Source organism: Papio anubis, chromosome 9, assembly GCF_008728515.1.
Source record: "Papio anubis isolate 15944 chromosome 9, Panubis1.0, whole genome shotgun sequence".
Taxonomy (NCBI): domain Eukaryota; kingdom Metazoa; phylum Chordata; class Mammalia; order Primates; family Cercopithecidae; genus Papio; species Papio anubis.
This window is the reverse complement of record NC_044984.1, coordinates 27,505,424-27,525,979: the sequence shown is the minus strand read 5'-3', so window position 1 is coordinate 27,525,979 and position 20,556 is coordinate 27,505,424. Positions and strand designations below refer to the sequence as shown.

At 41.4% G+C, this 20,556-nt stretch overlaps 2 long non-coding RNA genes across 2 annotated transcripts; both read right to left on the bottom strand.

Moving 5' to 3' along the window:
* Positions 1-9,804: 9,804 nt before the first annotated feature.
* LOC103875693 lies at positions 9,805-19,461 on the bottom strand. The gene is made up of 2 exons (XR_634583.4): positions 19,357-19,461; positions 9,805-10,383 (listed from the first exon to the last, which is right to left on the bottom strand). It is a non-coding gene; the product is annotated as an uncharacterized LOC103875693 (long non-coding RNA).
* LOC116268854 lies at positions 16,657-19,279 on the bottom strand. The gene is made up of 2 exons (XR_004176031.1): positions 19,233-19,279; positions 16,657-17,272 (listed from the first exon to the last, which is right to left on the bottom strand). It is a non-coding gene; the product is annotated as an uncharacterized LOC116268854 (long non-coding RNA).
* Positions 19,462-20,556: the final 1,095 nt, after the last annotated feature.

Below are 20,556 nucleotides of genomic sequence, written 5' to 3'. Positions count from 1 at the left end.
AGAGAAATGCATTCCCCCACCCGCCCTCCTGGCTCTCCCTGCATTCACTGCCATAAGTTGGCATCTTGGGACTCTTTCTTGTGGCTTTAGCTCCATAGCGTATCTTTTTGACACTAAATCCTTTCTGAATGTAGTCTTCTAGTTATCCAAAATCTAGGTTGATACATGTTTTTAAGATGGTGCAGCCTGAAAATGACATAGGAGTGGGCAGTCACACCGTCTACATCTCTTCAGGCTTCTGATTTTCTCTTCCATCTGTCATCTTCTCAAGCCAGAGTCATTGAACTAGGAGAAAAGAAGCACCTCTACTTTACCTAACCAAGTAACAAGTTAGCTGGGAGAGCCACAAACATTGTCAGTTGTGGGACATCATTAAAGGCAGAGAGGAGGAAGAGTACAATTCTTTGTCTATTGTTGATGTCTGTTCACTTGCTTTCACAAACCAATCAGGAATGAAATTCATAGATAAAATAATCTACCTTTATTCACAGACTAATAAAAGAAGAGTAATTTCACTTAATCCTCTTGGCTGAGAGAGCTCTAAATGCAGCCTGATAGAAATGTCAGTAATTATGTTTTACTGGCAGTATTGCCATTGTTGACATACTTTTGTAAAACTGTGAACTGTGTTCTTAAGTTTTGATCAAAACAAAATATGGTCTTCCACATTAGATGCATTCTTTGAATATTCAGTATATTCAAAGCTGTGCAAAAGATACTTCATGTAGATCTTTAAAACAGAGTTAGAGGCCAGGCACAGTGGTTCACTCCCGTAATCCCAGTGCTTTGGAAGGCTGAGGTGGGTGGATCGTCTGAGGTCAGGAATTCAAGACCAGCCTGGCCAAAATGGTAAAACCCCATCTCTATTAAAAATACAAAAATTAGCCAGGCATGGTGGCAGGTGCCTATAATCCCAACTACTTGGGAGGCTGAGGCAGGAGAATAACTTGAACCTGGGAGGTGGAGGTTGCAGTGAGCTGAGATTGTGCTAGTGCTCTCCAACCTGGGCAACAGAGCCAGACTCCATCTTTAAAAAAATAATAAATAAATAAATAAATAAATAATAAAGTAGAGTTAGAGTCTAGGCTTGGGCAATTATGAACAGGGTTTTCACCTTTGCGAAAGGACTTCAAAGTCTTGAGGGATGTGGGACAACTCCCTGTATTGCAGAGGTGGGTGGTGCAGTGCAAGACATCCAGCAACTCTGCAGCAAATGTAGAGGCCGGTAGCATCTTTCCAGCCTTCTAACAACCCCAAATGCCCCACCACTCCTCAAAATACCCTCCACAAGATGCACTGAGCCAGAATGTCTGTCCAGGGTTTTAGCTTCTGGTGAAGCTCTGTGGTGTGCCCCTCCATAATTGATTGTAAATGCTTGTTCAGTGTCTGTCATGGCCACTACATTATAAGTTCTCGGGAGCCCGGGCTGCGTCTCCCCTGCTCACCACTTTGTGACCTGACGTGTCCTAGGCACTCAATAAATATTTGCTGGATAAATCAGTGAGGAAATCAATGAACGGATGAGTAGTAACAGTCATCAGACCTGCATTAATTTATAAGCACAGCCTAAGTCTATATCACAATGCTTCAGGAAACTTGCCTTCAAAAAATACATTTTACTTAAGGATTAATATCTACTCCCACTAGGTTTAATTGTAATAACTTCCATGGCATCACACATGGGTGTAAGAAAACTCCTACTTCAATATTTGAACTTTCAGAGCCATTTCTTGGGTAGTGCAATGTGGCTTTGTCCCAAAGCCAATATTTAGAGGAAGCATAGAAGGCTGGCCTCAGAGATCCCAAATCTTCCTCTTTCCTGCCCTGTTCCTTTTCCTTGCCGCTGCATTTGATGCTGTCTGCCTGGAGTCTTGCAGCAGCAGGTCATATCTCAGGGAAGATTACGTGTCATTTGTAATGTTTGGATCTGAATTTTGTTGGACTAGGGGGTCAGGAAGTCTGGGTTTTCATTCCAGTTTTACCATTACCTAACTTAATAAAATTTCACTTCTCTAAGTCTCTGTTTCATTTATGAAATGAAAGGATGAGACTACAATTTCTAACTGTTCTTTCCAGTCCTGATGGGTAGCATTTCAGTGACATTTTAAAATTGGAAACAAACAGAGACAGGTAGACCCAAACTTGTGAAGAATTTAGAACATGGTTTTAAAAAAGATAATGGTTGGAAATTGGGCTTTGTCTAGTCAAGTGACAGAATATCTTTGCAATTTCACAGAGAAGAAAAAGAAAGAGAATGTGTCTTCACAGATGTTGGGGTCCGCGTGTTTCCTAAACAAAGGAATGAACACACAAGACAACACAGGACAAGACAAACATGGCGGCCGCCCCGAGCAGCACGCTCTGCTCTATTTTATACACTCTTGTGGAATTTTACCACGTCACAAGACACGAGTTGTTTTTATGTCATGAGTTGTTTTTCTGACCTTTCCCTAACTTTCTGAGTTCTCAAGATGCTTAAACATTAACCAGTTCCCAGAGTCTGCTGTTTGCGGCTCTTTTGTTCTTCCCGTTTGCAGAGAAGAAACGTCATGCTTTGTTTGCAAGAGCACAACTATCGGGAACATCTCGTTTGCGAGCACGTGGTCCTCTACAACAGATTATAGGGTACCTGTAAAGTGAACTCGACTAATTTACTTCTGTGTCTAAAGAATGGATTATATTTCCTTTGGCAGTAGTTGACATATCTGTTGCATGGTATATTCTTATTTTCCTTTATTTTCAGTGTTTAAAGTAGGCCTTAGAAATAGGTTCTAAATGTCCAAAATTTGCACCACATTATGACGATGGCTGCTAGTTATCAGAAATGAGAATACAGAAATCTCAATGCCTATAATAGCAAACCATTATCTTCCTTGTAGAATCCTCAAAACTTTTAGCTTCAATTTAATGATTATTTACCTGTTCTCTCCATCTTGTTTAGGCCTAAGCACATGGAAGATTAATATTGAGATTTTTAAAGAGGTCTAATTTGGGGATTCTAAGATCATCCTGTAGTTAGCACATGAAATCAGGGAATTGCTTTTTCTGGAGAGAAAGGAATCGAAAGGCACTCTTGTGGCTATGGGATTTTATCTTAGCAGCTTCAGGCTTTTGCTAGCATTGCTTTTAGAAGAGTTATCATTGGGGTGAGTGCTAGGTGGTTTACATGTGTCATTTATTTAGCTCCATTGGGAAACAGAAGCATCCTAATGGCCTCCCTTGGGAACCAGGCTGGGCTCACTCCCCAAAGCATCTTCAGGTGGCTACAGATTAGTTTCCTCCCAGGTGCTACAGAATACCAGGGTTGCATGAGGACTGTGTCCATGAAAGGGAGTGAAGTCTAGCCTGCCTTAGCTAGCTATAATCCATACCACCACACCACACCAAGAACAGCCTTACCTTTTTTAGATTTTCATTTATATTTTATTGTTTTTAAGTCTCATTCTGTCATTCAGGCTAGAGTGCAGTGGTGTGATCTTGGCTCACTGCAACCTCCGCCGCCTCACAGGTTCGAAGTGATTCTCCTGCCTCAGCCTCCTAAGTAGCTGGGATTACAGGCATGTGCCACCATGTCCAGCTAATTTTTTTGTATTTTTGGTAGAGATGGGGTTTCACCATGTTTGCCAGGCTGGTCTCAAATTCCTGGACACCAAGTGATCCACCGGCCTCAGCCTCCCAAAGTGCTGGGATTACAGGCAGCCTTACCTCTTATGCTGAAGGAATCAAAGAACAGAGAATGTTGATTGTTCTGCTTTCTTCATTTACCTGCCATAGGACCTGGAGCTGAGCCAATGGCAGAGAATTCTATTCATAAGCTTTATTATGCTTTGGTGGCTTGAAATTAGGTATGAGAGTGGGAGATACAACAGTGTGTTGTGGCCGGGCAGGGCCCAGGGTTTTGGATGGCACCACTCAGTTCCCAAAGTCCAACAGCATTACCCAAAACTGTGAACATTTTAATACAGAGCAACCTAGAAAACCCCTGGAGGCAATTTAAAAGCCCCAGGCCAGAATCTTCTTCCCACTGAAAGCAGAGTTCATGCATTTGCTAGAGCCCACAGAATGTAGACAGTTGGGCCATTCCATTCTAGATTACCAGTGGCCAGAGAAGAAAGACTTAGCAGGAATCATGGAATGAGCATTGAATAGGCTTTTGCTCCAAGTCCTCATAAAAAAATGGACACAACCAAGGTCACTGAAGAGCTAAAGCAATAGCCTCATCCCTTTCCATTAAAGTTTTTAAAAACTTAACATAGTTTTCATTTTTCAGCCAATACCAGCCATTAAGTACATCAATTTCTAGCTCAAAGGCAGTGCTGAAGAACAAGCAGTGGCAATATTTTCAAGAAAAAACTCAAGGTCTTAATGGTGTCCTTTTCAATTTCTTCAGGACAAGGTCCTCAAAGTGGCCACCTGATTGCAACAAGCCAGTGGTTCTATGCAAGTTCCACAGAGTGACCTTGACAGAGGATGTCTGTTGGAAGGACTACAAGTTGAGCTGACAGCATGCTCGGGGTGGCATGCATGCCTGAAGACTCCAGAGGTTCATCAAGAGCTTAAAATTTTGTGTTAAAATTGAATTTTGTATTTTTGGGAAAATAATTCTGCATATTACAAGAAACTCTGATACTCTCCTACAGTTACTCAATCCCCAGAAGCATGTTTATGCCGGCCTGTTTTAAAACTGGTTAAGCATCTCCTCTAAGATCACAGGACTTGGGGTTGTGAGATCCCACAGACAACATGTTCATCTCCCTGCCTCCACATAAAGCTGTGCTCAAAAGATTTCAGATTGATGGATATCAGAATTTTCTTCTTGCTACAAGAAAGAGTTCCAAGATGGAGACTAAACAACATGCCCTGGTATCTCATTCCAAGGGTTGGGGAAGTTCTGTGCCAGCAAACCACTTTGTGGTTGCATTAGATGCTCTCTGCCGCCTGTGGTTAGCTGGAAGTCAGTTTACCACAGGACTTTTATCACCCAGCAGCTGCATTTAGCTTTCTGGGTGACCCTGGCTCATACTCCAAATGAGACGAAGGCCCTGAGGGGATTTTTAAGGATCATCCAGAAACCCTCAGAGATGCAGGGAGGCTATGCCACATCTACAGAAACAAGGAAGATTAAAAAATAAAAAAAATTAAAAATTAAAAAGTGCCATAATCACTTTGGCGTCCTCTAGAGGCAACTTACTTCCATCTTGTAGATTGTGAAACAGCACATTCAGGGGAATTTCATGTCAGTATAGAGAAAAACATCTTGTGAGTGATTTCCTCATATGACTTTACCAGTACCCTTTCCTACATTCTTTTTGTTGATTACTTTACATGACCACAGGATCCCTTTTCTCATGGAAACGTCATCATAAAATCCTGTACCAAGGAAAAAGAAACCAACAACAACAAAATTAAAGCCAGAGCTTCGATTGTGTCTATCAATTCTGTTTATTTTGATGCAAGCCTTGAAGGTAGCCCTTCAGTCATCCTTTCTAAATGCTTCCCATTCACAAACATGTGATTTGAGTTGGTTTTATTCCCTTTTAACAAATGAGGGAAACTCTGATAGGATGTATTATATTTAAGAACATGGCATTTAGAGTCTGACAGCCTATAATTCTCAACACCACCACTTCCTGTCTTTGAGTAAGTTACTTAACGTTTCTGTGCCTCAGTCATCTCAAGTGTCAAATGGGTAAAATAAGAGCACCTTCCTCATCACAGTGCTGTGAGGATTAAATGAAATAATGCTCATAAAGCACATCAGCATCCTTCATGTTTATTGAGTGTTTAAAGGGACTCACCACAGTAGAGAAGAAAAGATTCAGGAGTCATGTAACGGAAGTACCCACCTCATAGGGTTGTTGAAAGCGTTAAATTAGTCAGTGAAGACAAAACACTAAGATAAGGCTTGGCACGGGACTTCATAAACACTATAAACTACTTGCTGTTGCTGTTGTGTTTATCTTTAGTTTACAGTTGAACAAACTAAAACACACAGAGGTTAAGTAACTTGCTTGGTAACCAGGGAACTTGTAAGCAGTAGCATCAGGAATTAAAAGCAGGCACCGATTCCATGACCCATGCGCTCTACCACTATTCCTTCTCTATGTATAATAACGATTATGTCGGTATCATTTTGACAGCAGAGATAAGCTTCAAGTAGCCTCACTCGCTATCACCTTAATGAAGAGTAGTTTCTAATTCACCAGCCTGCTAAGTACATACTCTCTTGCAGGAGCTTACTAGATTAAGACAGTAACAATTTAACCACCCATTAACCATTCTTCTGGGAGTACAGGATAGAAATCCTTATCTGTTTTATAGTAAGATGCTATTTTCCTGCTGCTATACTCTTTGAGTTGATCAGGGAGAGAAGAAAAAGTGTTCTCGAGGAGTCTTCCGATGGAGGTGAACCAAGTCAAATGTCTAGGTTATCTCTGACCTTCCTTTATCAAAGACTCTAGACCTCTCCACTTTCTGATGGAATGATCAGCAATGTCTAGCATAGGGAATGCTTTCTGCTCCTCCCAGAGGTGTCCTGAGAATTTTCCCAATTTCTTTTGAACTTAGATAGAGCCATTCTATGCTTACAATTATTAGAGGGCAACAACTGTAATCCCTAATTGCAATTATAATTATAATATCCCTTTATAATAAATCCTGTTATAATAAATGTGCTCCCTAATCTCATTATAATAAATGTGCTCCCTGATGTATGGCTTACTTCCATGACCTTTGTTAGCATGCTACCAGCTCTGCTATCGAAGCTGCTAAACCTCAGAGCCTTCCCAGGTTAAGGATTTCCCATCGATTTTAGTTTCTGAAAACAAATTTCCAGTGGGGCAATGAGGCACTTACCACCAGATCATTTCCATTGGTGAAAAGTCGTTTCTATTCAGCTTCCTATCTACAACTGCTAAGGCTATGGAAACTCAAACCCCTTTGGTCATCTTATTTTCTCTGAGGGCAGAAAGCGAAAAGAAGATAGTTCTTTGTTCTGGAGAAGACACTGTCTCCTTAGACATTTTCTTGCTATTGAAATGTATTTTAAAAATACTGAGTTTTTATGTTTTGAGATGCACAAAAATATGTTTTTAAAAGTGAGACTTTCTTTGGATGTGGTGCCCAGATGTATGCCTTCCTTTGAGCTCAATTTGGCTATGAGTACATTTTCCTATCCCTTGGTTAGACCAAGTGATAAAATACTTCATCAGTTAGCTTACTCTTCTATTCACATGCTATACAGAGGAGAGAGGCCATTGGTACTGAAGTAAAATCATCTGAAAAAAAGCTTTTCTTGGAAGTACTATCTAGACTAGAGAAAGAAATTTTAAGTTTGAATATTCATTTTGAAGACTCAAGTCATCATTCTTAGCTCATCTCTATTAACATTAAAAGCAGTGAGACAACAATGATAATGCCACTTGACCTTTACCGTGAAAAGCTCAAAGTTCTGTATGTCAGGTCTTAGATGGTCTCTCAGGTGTGTTATTGTTTCCAATAACAGATAGAGAAACTGGATTTGCAAAGATATAAAGGGCCCTGAACAAATCCTTTAGTGGAGACTGAAGAAACCAAATTGCTCTCACTATTCAATACTGTGCCTTTTAATATACAGAGTAATTCCCAGTATAAGGTTGGTAAGTGCGACAGCAAACAATAATGTAATTACCCCTTAGGGAGCATGGATACATAATATAAGCATATTCATTGATTTATGAATGTCACTGAGTACTCAGTGCAAGCCAGGTGTTGCTCTAGGCTGAAGGGAGTGAAGTCCCTAATCCCCCAAGGAGTTTACACTCTGGCGGGGGAAGACAGAAGACAAACCAAAATGTCCTCCTGCCACGCAATCACACATTCACCTAGACCTTATTATGAAGTTTGGTGTAAGTGAATAACTGGGGGTGAGCTGGAGAAGCTAGAATATTTATATTGAGAAGAGAATGGGAATTGAGGTTGGGAGTTGAAAAATGAGTGAAAACTTCAGAAGATATAGTAGTAGTGGATATAAAAAGTGATGAAGTTAGGAGGAATGAATTTGTATAACGTTTTGCTGCTTTTCTATGACATGAAAATGAACTCTCTCTTCCACAGTCCCACTTTGAACTGTTTCCAGAGGGACTGAGTAAAAATATGAATTAATTCAAATTGATTTTTTGGTTACCTATTGGAGTGTGTTTTCAGTGAGATGGGATCATGACACCTACTGACCCCAGCCTGTCTGGTACAACCTTGTTCTGTCTGTGAAATAATCTCATGCATTACGGTGTTTTCACGTGGAAACATTCTCACTGGAAGCGGAGGAGAAAAGAAAATAGGAACATTTCTCAAGTCTGGGGGGTTGGAGGAATGTCCTGCCAAGGGGTATTCACCAGTGAAGGAGGGGAACCCACTCATTCAGCAGTTACTGGCAAGGACAAGAGAGACTCTGGAGACCCTTTTTCTCCTCCCACCCGCTTCACTCATTTTCTAGCCTCTGCTCTAATTTGGATCCTTACACTTGGCCCTGCCTGCACAAACCCTGCACCTCAGTCCCTATCTCCTGCCTTTCTTCACATGCTCCAGGACGAGAATTAACCTTTCTCTTCCAAAACACCATCTCTTCTTTTCGTTCCCAAAGGAAACTCCATGCCCTCATGACATCTGAACTACCCCAGAGGGGATCAAACATCTCTAGACTTTTCACTTGGCCAAGAAGGTGATGACACCATAACTAACAGAGGTCCTTTAGGATGAGGAACATGTAAAGGTTTGGGGAATGAATTTTTTATATGTGTGTTGTCTCAGTTTTGCATGGCTATAAAAGAATACTTGAGGCTGGGCAATTTATAAAGAAAAGAGGTTTATTTGGCCCATGGTTCTGCAGGCTCTACAAGAAGCATGGTGCTGGCATCTGGTTCTGGTGAGGGCTTTAGGAAGCTTCCAATCATGGCAGAAGGCAAAGGAGGAGCAGATGTGCCACATGACAAGAGAGGGAGAAAAAGAGAGATGGGAAGGGTGTCACAGTCTTTTAAACAACTAGTTCTTGCATGAACTGACTCATTACAGTGAAGACTACACCAAGAACCTCATGAAGGATCCACTCCCATGACCCACACACCTACACACCTTCCACCAGGCCCCATCTCTCACACTGGGAATCGTTTTTTTTTTTTTTTTTTTTTTTTTTTTTGAGATAGGGTCTCACTCTGTTGCCCATGCTGGAGTACAGTGGTGCGATCTTAGTGCGCTGCCTCCTCCACCTCTTAAGCTCAGTCAGGCTCAAGCGACCTTGTGCCTCAGCCTCCACAGTAACTGGGACTACAGGCATGAGCCACCATGCCCCACTAATTTTTGTATTTTTAGTAGAGATGGGGTTTCATCACATTGCCCAGTCTGGTCTCTAACTCCTGAGCTCAAGAGATCTGCCCACCTGGGCCTCCCAAAGTGCTAGGATTATAGGTGTGAGCCATCATCCTGGCCAGGGATCAAATTTTAACATGAGATTTGGAAGGGACAAATATCCAAACCGTATCAGTAATTTATAGTCCCTCTAGTACATTCAAGAAGAATTATTCAGTAGGCATTTTCCTTTTTCTCTCATCACACCCTTTGACTGAGGGATGAATTTAAGACAGAACAGTCTGGTCTTAGATACCAGACAAGAATCTAATGGATGAGGAAGACAGCAGCTTCAGCTGACACCCCTTGCCCCTGGCCAAAAGGAGGGAGAGGGTGTAGTTGGGGGAGATAAAAGAATGTGTGACCCCAGCTTCTCTGCTTTACAAAAGAGGTGCTCGCACACAAACATTATCTTCTTGCTGCTTGAAAGTTTATCAATTCAAGATTTATTTATTCAAATATTCCAGAAATGATTAAGGAGAGAGACTGTCATTCTTTCATTCCTCCCTGCAAACTGTTTAATGAATACTTGTTTCCTTCTTTGTTTCATCAGGGTTTTGGAGATGGGGGAACAGAACCACAGAATCATAGATTGGGTTGGGGTCTCCAGGTTTTCAGGTCCAGCAGAAAGGGGGTTGGGCTGAACACTGATTGAAAAGGAAAGGATGGTGACCACTTTGGTTCTGGTCTCAACTCAGATTTACGATGCCAACATCAGACCAGGCCAGTGATGGGAGATTTGCATCTGAGGCCATCATCTCCAGGTTTTCCAAAGTTTCAGACTCAGTGTTCTCTTGTGCTAAACTCCTTGGTCATCAGCTCTCAGTTAGTCCTGAATGTTGATGAAAAACAATACAAATACCCATGTCGGCTCTTGTTTATCCCAGGAGATGTTTTCAAATTTTGGCTGGTTTATCACGGCACCAAGAAGCATCACGTTCTTTCTCCCATCTTCAGGGTCAAGAATTTGATTCCCAGTTGCTGAGAAAGGTCAGACTTCCCCTAGGAAGAAATATCTCTGTTAAAGAAGTCTGTGTCAGATTATTTCATCTGTTAGCAGCAGAACCAGAAGATAATGAGGCCTACTCGACAGAGATTAGCATTGACAAATGGTACACATTTTTGAACTCATTTCAAAGTACAAACTCCCATTTCATTTAATTTTCTAAGGCTCTGAATCACTTATAGACAATTTAATTGGCTGTATTTGGGATAGAGAATTCCTAAAATGCTGAGTATAATATTTGGATTTAAAGAAAAAGACACCATAATAGAGGCCATTGTTCAAGTAAGTAGAGACAGGTTCATGTATTTCAAACCTTGGATAAAATATAAAGAAGATCATTGAGCTCTAATTTGAAAGAATTCCACCAAAAGACTCAGAAAACAATCCACTGTGAGAATATGAGACAGAATTAAAATATTTATTGGATAATTGTTTGCAAAGAAGCATTTATTTTATATCACATTTTAACAAGACTGAATTGTCAAACTGTTTAAAATTCCACTGGAAAAATCTGGATTATCACAAAAGTGTTTACCCTTTTATCCTTCCTTGTATATTGGATTACTCATGGAGGACAACGGAAAGAATCTGAGAAATGATGGTTTTAGCAGCAAATCAGACTGCATTTCAGAAACGTTATAGGCTATGTAAACACATGTCACCTTTGGACATGTATTATCATAGCTGCAATATTACTGGTGCAATGTAAGGCACAAAGAAATAAAAAAATTCCAGCACTATCAGCAGACATGATCCTTTAGAAGAAGACAGTACAAGAAAAACATTCTTTCAATATAATGACCATGCTTGCTTAAGAAGAAAAGAATCATCTTTATTTTGTTTTGCTAAATACTACCATTAACTGCAGAAGCTGTGATTCATCGCTCATGCAGTAATATATGCCCTTTTAAAGTCATTCTGGAACTATGGCATTATCACCTATGAAGATTTTGCAATCATGTACGCCCTAGATCACTTGCTGAATGTACATTCATGTAAAAGTACGTTTAGAACAAGACTGAATTTTTTTGATATTAAAATCACTTTTGATTATTCGTTCTGATACTAAATGGGCATTTCCATCATTTTTCTTATAATATCTGAGTTCTAGAGGCACAGACAATTTACAATGAAGCAACAGTTCTTGGCTGCCTGAGGATCACTCCGAGGGATTATAACAACAGATTTCTGGGCTCCAGCCCCAGAGTTTCTGATTCGGTGCTACTAGGGTGGAGCGGAGAGTTCCAGGTGATGGAGACGCTGATTTCCTGGGGAACACACTTTGAGAAACACTGCAATAAAGAAACAGGCAGGGAGAATACTAAAAGGCCACTTTTGGGGGGAAAAAAAAATCTCTGTGTGTTGTCAGGCTAGGCTTGTGCAGAGTGAAAAGACGGCTAAGCTTTTCCCCAGAAGGCCGGCTTCTGTATGGCCTGCCCATCTATACGCAGAAACTTCTGCCTCCTATTTTCTGTTCTCCCTTTCCTACAACCAGGTCTCAAAAGAGCTCACAGATCTTGCTATCTGAATTTACCCTAAGGTGTAAGTTAATCACAGCAACTATTTCTTGCAGAGACTTTTAACACAGATCAAAACTTTATTCCCAAGAAACGAAATTCAAACAAGGAGAATGCATTTATTTTAAATGGGAAACTTTTTGTTATATTTCCACTCTGTCGACTCATTACACTACGGTGATCTGAACAGCACATCTCTTCATGCTACTTCTTGCTCAAATTCTTCAATGACCTTCTGTATCCTACAGGTACATTTTAAATTTTTAGCGAGGCTCCCAGGCCTTTCGATATATGCCACTGCCTACATGTCCAACCTCATCTACCACTTCTCCCTCTTTCCACTTTAAATACAACAATACCGAGCTATTTCAAGTCATCTGAAAATGTTCTGTTCTCAGGATCAGCTGCGTAATTTTTGGGGACAAATGGAATACGAAAAGCCAAGGCGCGTTGTTCAAAACGTTCTAAAGAACTTTAAGACAGCAAGAGCAGAGCATTTGCCCAAGTGCAGAGGCTTCTCTGCATGGGCCCCTGAGTGATGGCAGGCTACAGGCCCATGAAGTGACCCTGTTCTAGAGACAATAACACATAAATCCCCTGGCACTTGTTTTCAGGTGTCACAAAGAAACTGCTCAAATATTTTAATTTCCTTTTTCTCTGAATTACTATCTTTAGATCTGTTGAATTTTAAGTATAGGAATGCACTTGAATTTTGCCACAATGCATTTGTTCTTTTTCCAGGAAAACACTTGCATGACTAGAGCATGCAACATACTACCTTGACCCTGGTGCCACTCCTCAAGCCACTGTCCTACTCTCTCCCACTTTGGTACCTTTACAACATACTATTCCCTCCTTCTGAAATGCCATTCACCTGTCTGTCATCTGATAAACTCCCACTCACCATCAGCTGCTCAGCTCAGGCTCTGCCTTTGCTGTGAGGCCTTTCCCAATACCCCGGGGCAGATTTGGGCACAGGGTGTACATCTGTACTTTGTGATTCATTTATTGGATCTTAATCTTGTTTGCATGAACAAGAGACTCTAGGTTATTCAAAGGCATCAATAGATCTTTGTATCTTCCATGTCTGGCATGGTGGCCTGGAGGAAGAATTCAAAAGTACTTGTTAAAATAAAAGGACGAGTGGTCAGCTTTAACATTTTTTACTTATTTCAAAAGTAGTTTCTTGGAAGAAAAATGTTTCTAAAGCCAAAGGGTAGCTTAAATGTGATTCTATCTTTTGGAATGACTAGGTGGAGTTGCTAATTTACTTCTAGTTTCCACAAAGGGAGGACACTCGGGAGAAAGAACTGAACTTCGTGGTCTTTCAAATCCAATCTATGTGGGTTTGACCCCCAGAGACGTGTTCAGTCCTGCTCAGTAGAGGGTTGTGGCATATGGGACAATTTGAAAATGTCACCAAGAATGCCTCCCTAGACTGGTTGCATATGGGAAATTTTATTCTTATTTCAAATATCAGCAACTATTTGAGGTCTACAGTCAATTTCTTAGAGCTGACGATCTAGTCTGTGGTTACTGTAGGTTCTTTGTGCCTCCTCCTCCTTCGTGACTTCTGACTATCCTGACTGTTGCCCTACCGTGGGTGAGTGCAGAAATACCTTACGTGCTGAAATTCAAACCAATAAAGTCTGCTTTTTGAAAATGTATGGTTTGTCTATGAATTTCATGTACCAAGTCATCCCTGGCTGACACATAAAATTAGAGCATTGGCAGAATATCATATTTACTTAGGTTTTTTTTTTCTCTAAATTGCACATATTGTTCTGAGCACAGTATAAGAGAAAATCTAGGAAATTGTTTAAAATTTTAACCTTTTAACATGTGCTTTAGCAGTTGGTGTGTACCCTGTCCTTGCACACAGTCTAAGGAGTTGTGGCAGCATTTGCTTGTTTCTTTCTGACCAGGCCGTGGAGAGAAGAGGGCTCACTGTTACCAGCTTTCTGCCTACGTTGTTGTTCTCAGTCTTTCTTGCTTTACTTTTGTTTCCTTTTCTCTTGAAGCTGGTGGACTTTCATACCCTCAAGACACCTCCAGCCTGGTGGATATCACTAACGAACTGGGAGAAAGGATGGCTAGGCCCGGGCTTGAATCTCAAAATGCAAGAAAATCCTCAACAGGTTAGATGCATCGTCAGCAGGTGCTGAAACTTTAATCTCCGCTGGGACAGGTAAGTTTATCCACCTGCTCTGAAAGCAAATCCTAGACTGTTTAAACCAAGTGACCCATTAGGAGGAGCGGGAAACACATGAGAAAGCTTGGATTGAATCAGAAAGTTGACTAGCAAGGCAGCTTTATCCTTCTCTTCGATGTTAATGGTTCCGTTTTAATGTTAACCTGTTTGGGTGGATTTCCTATTGACTCATTCATTCTGAGTTTTGTTAAATGTGCGTTCCCAAATGCAAGTTCAATTTGCCTGGATACTTCATTCATTGGGGAGCCTTAAACTTGCTTTCCTAGGCTGGACTCTCAGGGTTGGGAGGGAGTTCGATGGGTTATGCAGTCTGTTGTCATCTGACACCTGAATCTGTCCTACCACTCTCATGCCTGGGTCTGTGTCCTCTTTGCCTACACATTCCCAGGGGTGGAAAATTAACTGCTGTCCAAGGCTGCCTACTTAATCCTTGAGCAGCTCTATTAGAAATATCTTCTTTTCACAAGCCGCACATCAGCGGAGGTCAGCTTGCCCTTTCAGGATTCAAATGGAATTGTTTTGCATTCTCATTCCTTATGTGGTGAGCCATTTAACAACTCTCTCGAACTCTCTGCTAATCTTTGACATGTGGGCAGGTTGTTTATAATGTTCCTGGCCACCTCTGGCTGAGGCCTAATCATGCCATGTATGGGCTTCCTGTCTTTTCTGTGCCTGCTCCCGCTTCTGTGTACCCTGTCACTTCACACTCCACACCGAACATTCCCCGTCTTCCTGTTTGGACGTTCTACTGGAGCCTGTCTCAAACACAAGGCTGTGTGATGTGTGGGATGGATTTTAACAGGAGAATTGAGGCAACTGTTGGAGTTCACAGGACAACAACCAAACAACCTATGATTACACATTAGACACTTCTATTATTTAAAGCCTTTCAGGCCGGGTGCGGTGGCTCAAGCCTGTAATCCCAGCACTTTGGGAGGCCGAGACGGGCGGATCACGAGGTCACAAGATCAAGACCATCCTGGCTAACACGGTGAAACCCCATCTCTACTAAAAAAAAAATACAAAAAAGTAGCCGGGCGAGGTGGCGGGTGCCTGTAGTCCCAGCTACTCGGGAGGCTGAGGCAGGAGAATGGCGTGAACCCAGGAGGTAGAGCTTGCAGTGAGCTGAGATCCGGCCACTGCACTTCAGCCTGGGCGACAGAGTGAGACTCCGTCTCAAAAAAAAAAAGCCTTTCAGCCACCCCATCACCAGGAACCTCTCTCCTTGGCCACTTTTTCTGTAGCTTTGGCCTCTCAGCATGGCACTTGGCCCTGTCTCTTCTAACTCCTCTCCTCTTCTGTCTAGTTTCATGCTTCTATATCAACTTCTAGTTAGCTTCTTCTACATAGAAATTTGATTTTGCCTCTTTATTCTTCTAAACTTTGACCTTTGGCACTCATGCCCCACAGCCTGGGCAGCTTGTCAACACATCTTTTCAAAGATGGCCCATTTCCTGGAAGTCTTGTGCCAGCTGTTACTCTGCCTGCATGTGGTTATCTGAAGCCCAAGTCTGACTCTCTGTAGCTTCTATCTAGTTCATTAAACCTGCCCTCTCTTGGCTGGCCTCTTGCTCTGGAGTCATTGCTATGGTCAGAAAGAACACAGGCTTTGGGATTAGACCTGAATTTGAATCTCAGACCTACTACTCAAAACTGTGTGATACCTATCATGCTACCTTTTGAAGCCATGTTTTTCAGCCATGAAATGGTGATAATTATACCCCCTAAAAGCTTTGTGTGATAATTGGATTAGGTAATGCAGTGTCTGGTATATGGTACACACTCAAAAATGTTTATTTCCTTTTCTCCTTATCCAGCTTCAAACTGCAGCATTGGTGTAGGTGAATCTTCCTCAGACTGACTGGATCCATTTATTTTGACCTCTGCCCCTTACCTACTTGATATCTTGGCTCTCAGGGATTTTTCATCCAGTCTCTGCTTTCATCCCCGTCTTTGGATTTCCATACTCAGCTACTTCCACTCCACGCTCCAGATGCACGGAACTACTCAGTGATCCCAAACTTTCTCATCTCTGGAAGCTTGCCATGATATTTTCCACTTTTTTGCATGGACAACCTCTACTCAGGTCTCACTTAAACACCACCTTCCCATCCAGAAAACCTTCCCTGATTCTCCCAAGACCAAGTTGGGCCTCACTACTGTCTGTTCCCCTAGCACCCTGTGGCTATCCCCATGGCAGCACCCAGCACACTGTTCTGAAATCCCTTGTTATTTGGCTATCCCACAGATTATAAGCTTCCAGAGGCAGAGGTAGACCCTTCCTCAAGTTTTCATCCCTAGGCTGTGGCATACAGTAGCTGGTCAAGAATGTTGAGAGGTGAAGAAATACACCTGCATTGCTTCCACGTCATGTGGCTTCATAGTCCTGACTCGACAGACAATAAGCATCGCCTCGAATCACTTAAAAGCCATTTTCCTCCCCCGGTCCCATCTGGTCCCCTGGTCACATATACAATATTGTAGGAATATATTTCACAAGTAATAAAGAATTATGGAAGAAAGAGAAAATTCAAGATCTACATTTCACTTAACTTTGATAAAAAGTTACATAATGTAGGTGAGATACTGGAGTTTAGTAAACAGAGATAAAGAATAATAAACTGCAAAAAAAAGTCTAGCAAATGAGAACCCCAATGTTGTAGGTAAACAGCATTTGACAATTGATAGATAACTGTGGAAGGAGTCGGGGAATGTGTAAGAAGCATATTGTGGAAAAGACAAAGATAATACATAAAGTACTGAACACAGTGGGGATGCAGGGGCATTTACATTCATACATGATCCCTTAACTTCATTGTATTCTATTGTTAACATAACATATACATTACAGGGAAAGAAATTTATCTTTCTGACTCTCCCTCTGTTTGTCCGTATGGTGCTGACTAACTTGGAAATAGCTTCAGAGAAAATGGGCCTTAAGTCATGGCTCACAGATATCTGTGAACTGTCCTGCCTGAGTCGTGCTTAATCCAAGTCCAGAATTTTCCAAGTGGCATTAGGAGTGCTGAGATCACCGTGAAGTGGCAGCCCTCTTACTTTGTGTGAAGATGTAGGGGAACTTGTCAGGGATGACTGAGGGAAATTCTGGTTGCCCTATCTCTTTTTTGCCATCTCACAAGTAGCCCTTCAGTATCCCTGAAAAAAAAAGTAAATCAGAGATGCCTTCATGGCTCTCACAACCCAAATCTCACTAACATGCAATATTTAAAAACGTTAAGTCAACAAACAAAGTAACTTGGAGCATATTCTTTATTTTGGTGCCAAAACCTTTGTTTTAAATATATAACATTCCGAACATGAGCCCTTAAATACTAGTAATGTTGATACTGGGTAAATGTGATAATTTTTATGATTTATTTATTGACCCACCACATCGATTATTTTAATCTCCACAGGAACCCAGCCTGTGACGTGGGTAGAGTCCCAGGTTGGAGATTAACAAAGAATGCACCCCGGACTTTTGCTCACACATACGAAAACCCAGCCAGGCACATGTTCCAGAAGGCACCCTTTGTTCAGAGCTGGGCATTCCTTTGGTGTGGGGAAAGGACTGTATGATTTCACTGGCATTTCCATATCAGAGAGGAATTCTATAAGAAAGCATCATATTTGAGCTATATGAGGGGACCACTCCAGAAGCAATTTTAGACCAGTTGTCTTTTTTGAGGTTTAGATGTTGATTTGCACAAAGGGTACAAAATGAATACCAGGAACAATTAGGAAACAAGTGTGGCTATTATAACAAAAGTCAAAATAATTGTGGCTTAAAAGAAGCAGGCGTTTATTTCTCTCTCGTGCTAGTCTGAACATAATCAGTCTAGAGCTGAGAGGACAGCTCCACAGTCTGGGGACCAGACTCCTCCTGGCCTATTCTGCATCTTCAACACTCAGTTTTCATCTCATGGCTACACTGTCTTTTCTCAACTCTTGCCTCATGTTCACCTTCCAGCCAGAGGGAAAGGAGAAGGGGAGGGAGAGGGCACAATCCTTCCTTATGGGCATAAACCTCAAGTTGTTTACACCTTTTCTGTTCACATCCAATGAGCTAGCACCTAGTTACATGGCCACATCAATCTGTAAGACAAGCTGGAAGCTGTAATCTTTAGCTGGGATACCATGGACCCAGTTAAAACTCAGCACTTATTTAATTAACAAAGCAAGGAAGAAGGCATATTCAAGAATGGCCAACAATTACCCTTAAACTTCCCTGTGACCTTCTGCTAAAATAGTACAGGCAGAATGTCTGACATAAAGTCAATGTTAGATGCTAATTGTTAACGTTGTTTTAATAAGCAAAAATTTAAGTCAGTCAGTTTGGTTTCCTTCTTGATAAAGAGACAAAAGAAAAATATACCTTCACACAGAGACTTACAATAAGAGTCAGATTATGAATAAGTGATGTTAGGAGATAAAGTGAATTGGCCTCCTGGACCTGCTCAGTTCTGGGTACTGAAGACTTTATCCATTGGCCCAGCCTTGCCCAGTGCCTCAACTAATCCTAATCAGGATTTCTCTGGCAGGGAGTCTTACAGCTCTATGTTCAGAATCTGACCTATCTTGGGTGAGTCCAAACTGCAGCTCCCTTAACACTCTATTCATTTTTCCAACTCATGCATCCGAGCCTCTGTCCCACTTGTTCCCCTCCTCCACTTGTCCAAATGGACCTTATGATCAAGTCCACCCAAACATTGCACAAGGGAGGTGACACACAACTCTTGCATATGTGACAATTCTGTTATTCTTTATAGCCACCTGTCTTTCATGCTCTGATCTCCTATCAGGTTCAAAGGAAAGAAAGAAAAGAGACAATCAGAAGCTGAGGTGGATGGACACTGTGCCAGAGAGAGATGTGCCAGGATAGAAGCCAAGAAAGTCAGAACACATTTATGGCAGTATGATTTTACCATAGTGAGTGGTCACATAACAGTCCTCTGTAAACTTCAGGTCACAATATATGAAAAGTCCTACCACATTGAGGGGGAGGACGAAGGGGAGCGGGAGGCAGGAGGTGGTTGATTACTACATCATTGCATTCTCAAATGATTCTGACACTCAGTAGGACATCCAAGAAGGATGTACAGTAGTAACCCCTTACCTGTCATCTCACTCCTGTGGTTTCAGTTACCTGTGGTCAACCATGGTCTGAAAATATTAAGTGGAAAATTCCAACATAAACAATTCATAAGTATTAAACTGTGTGCCCTCCCTCCCCATCTTACCCAGGATGTGAATCCTCTGTCCAGCGTCTCCATGCTGTCTACCCTCCCTGTCTGTGATTTACTTAGTAGATTTCTTTGTTAACAGATCTGTTGTCATGGTATCAGAGTGCTTGTGTTCAAGGCACCCTTACGTTACTTCATAATGGCCCCAACCACAAGAATAGTGATTCTGGCAACTTGGATGTGCCAAAGAGAAGCCATAAATAGTCTTTACATGAAAAGGAGGAGGCTCTCAACTTAATAAGAAAAAAAGAATTGTATGCTGAGGTTGCTAAAAGATACAGCAGAAACAAACCTATCTGTTAAATTGTGAAGAGGAAAAAAAATGTGTGCTAGTTTTGCTGTTGCCCTTTAAACTACAAAACTATGGGCACAGTGCATGACGAGTGCTTAGTTAGGTTGGAAAAGGTATTAAATTTGTAGGTGGATGTGAACAGAACTGTGTTTGATTGGGTTCCTACAATCCGTGCTTTCAGGAACCCACTGGCGGTCTTGGACCATATCCTTCTTGGATAAGGGGGGACTATTGTACCCTCAAAGCAGAGTTTAACATTACTGCTGGGCAAAGTTACTTTCTGACTAAGATATTTCACTGACAACTAGAAAATTTTCAAATTAACCTGTGGGCTGGTCCCACTGTAAGTGGGTAAACAAATAACATTTTACAATAGGTGTTTTCTGGGCTTTCTCTGTCAAAAATGCAGTAGGCAAACCAGGTAGAACAAGAACCAATTATAGGAGAAAGCTCCCAGGGACACTAACAGATGAAACAGGAATATGACTCATACAATATGAGAGTGTCAAGGGATCTCAGTGGTCACCCAAACACCGTTGAGAAAGATATGGCCCTGTTTAGGCCATCAGGTTAGATAGTGATAGAGCCAAAACTGAAGCCTAAGCACCCAGGGCTTCTGGTCCAGTAGGCCTGGTAGGTACTTTCTCACATCAGAGGAATTTATTATTATGAAAAGGAAATACTTCCTGTGATAAATCGTTAATATACTTCTAAAATTGTTTTTTATCAAAAAGGATGAGCTTTGAAATGATGAAACAAATTCTAAGCATATAAATGATCACATCCAACTGTTTGTTGTATAACCACATTCCTAAGGAATTTGCAGAGTGACAAATGACTTCACACAAACATTTGTTTCTGGCTGTACCCTTTCTTAGTGGCTTTAGAGAAAATGTTGATTCAAG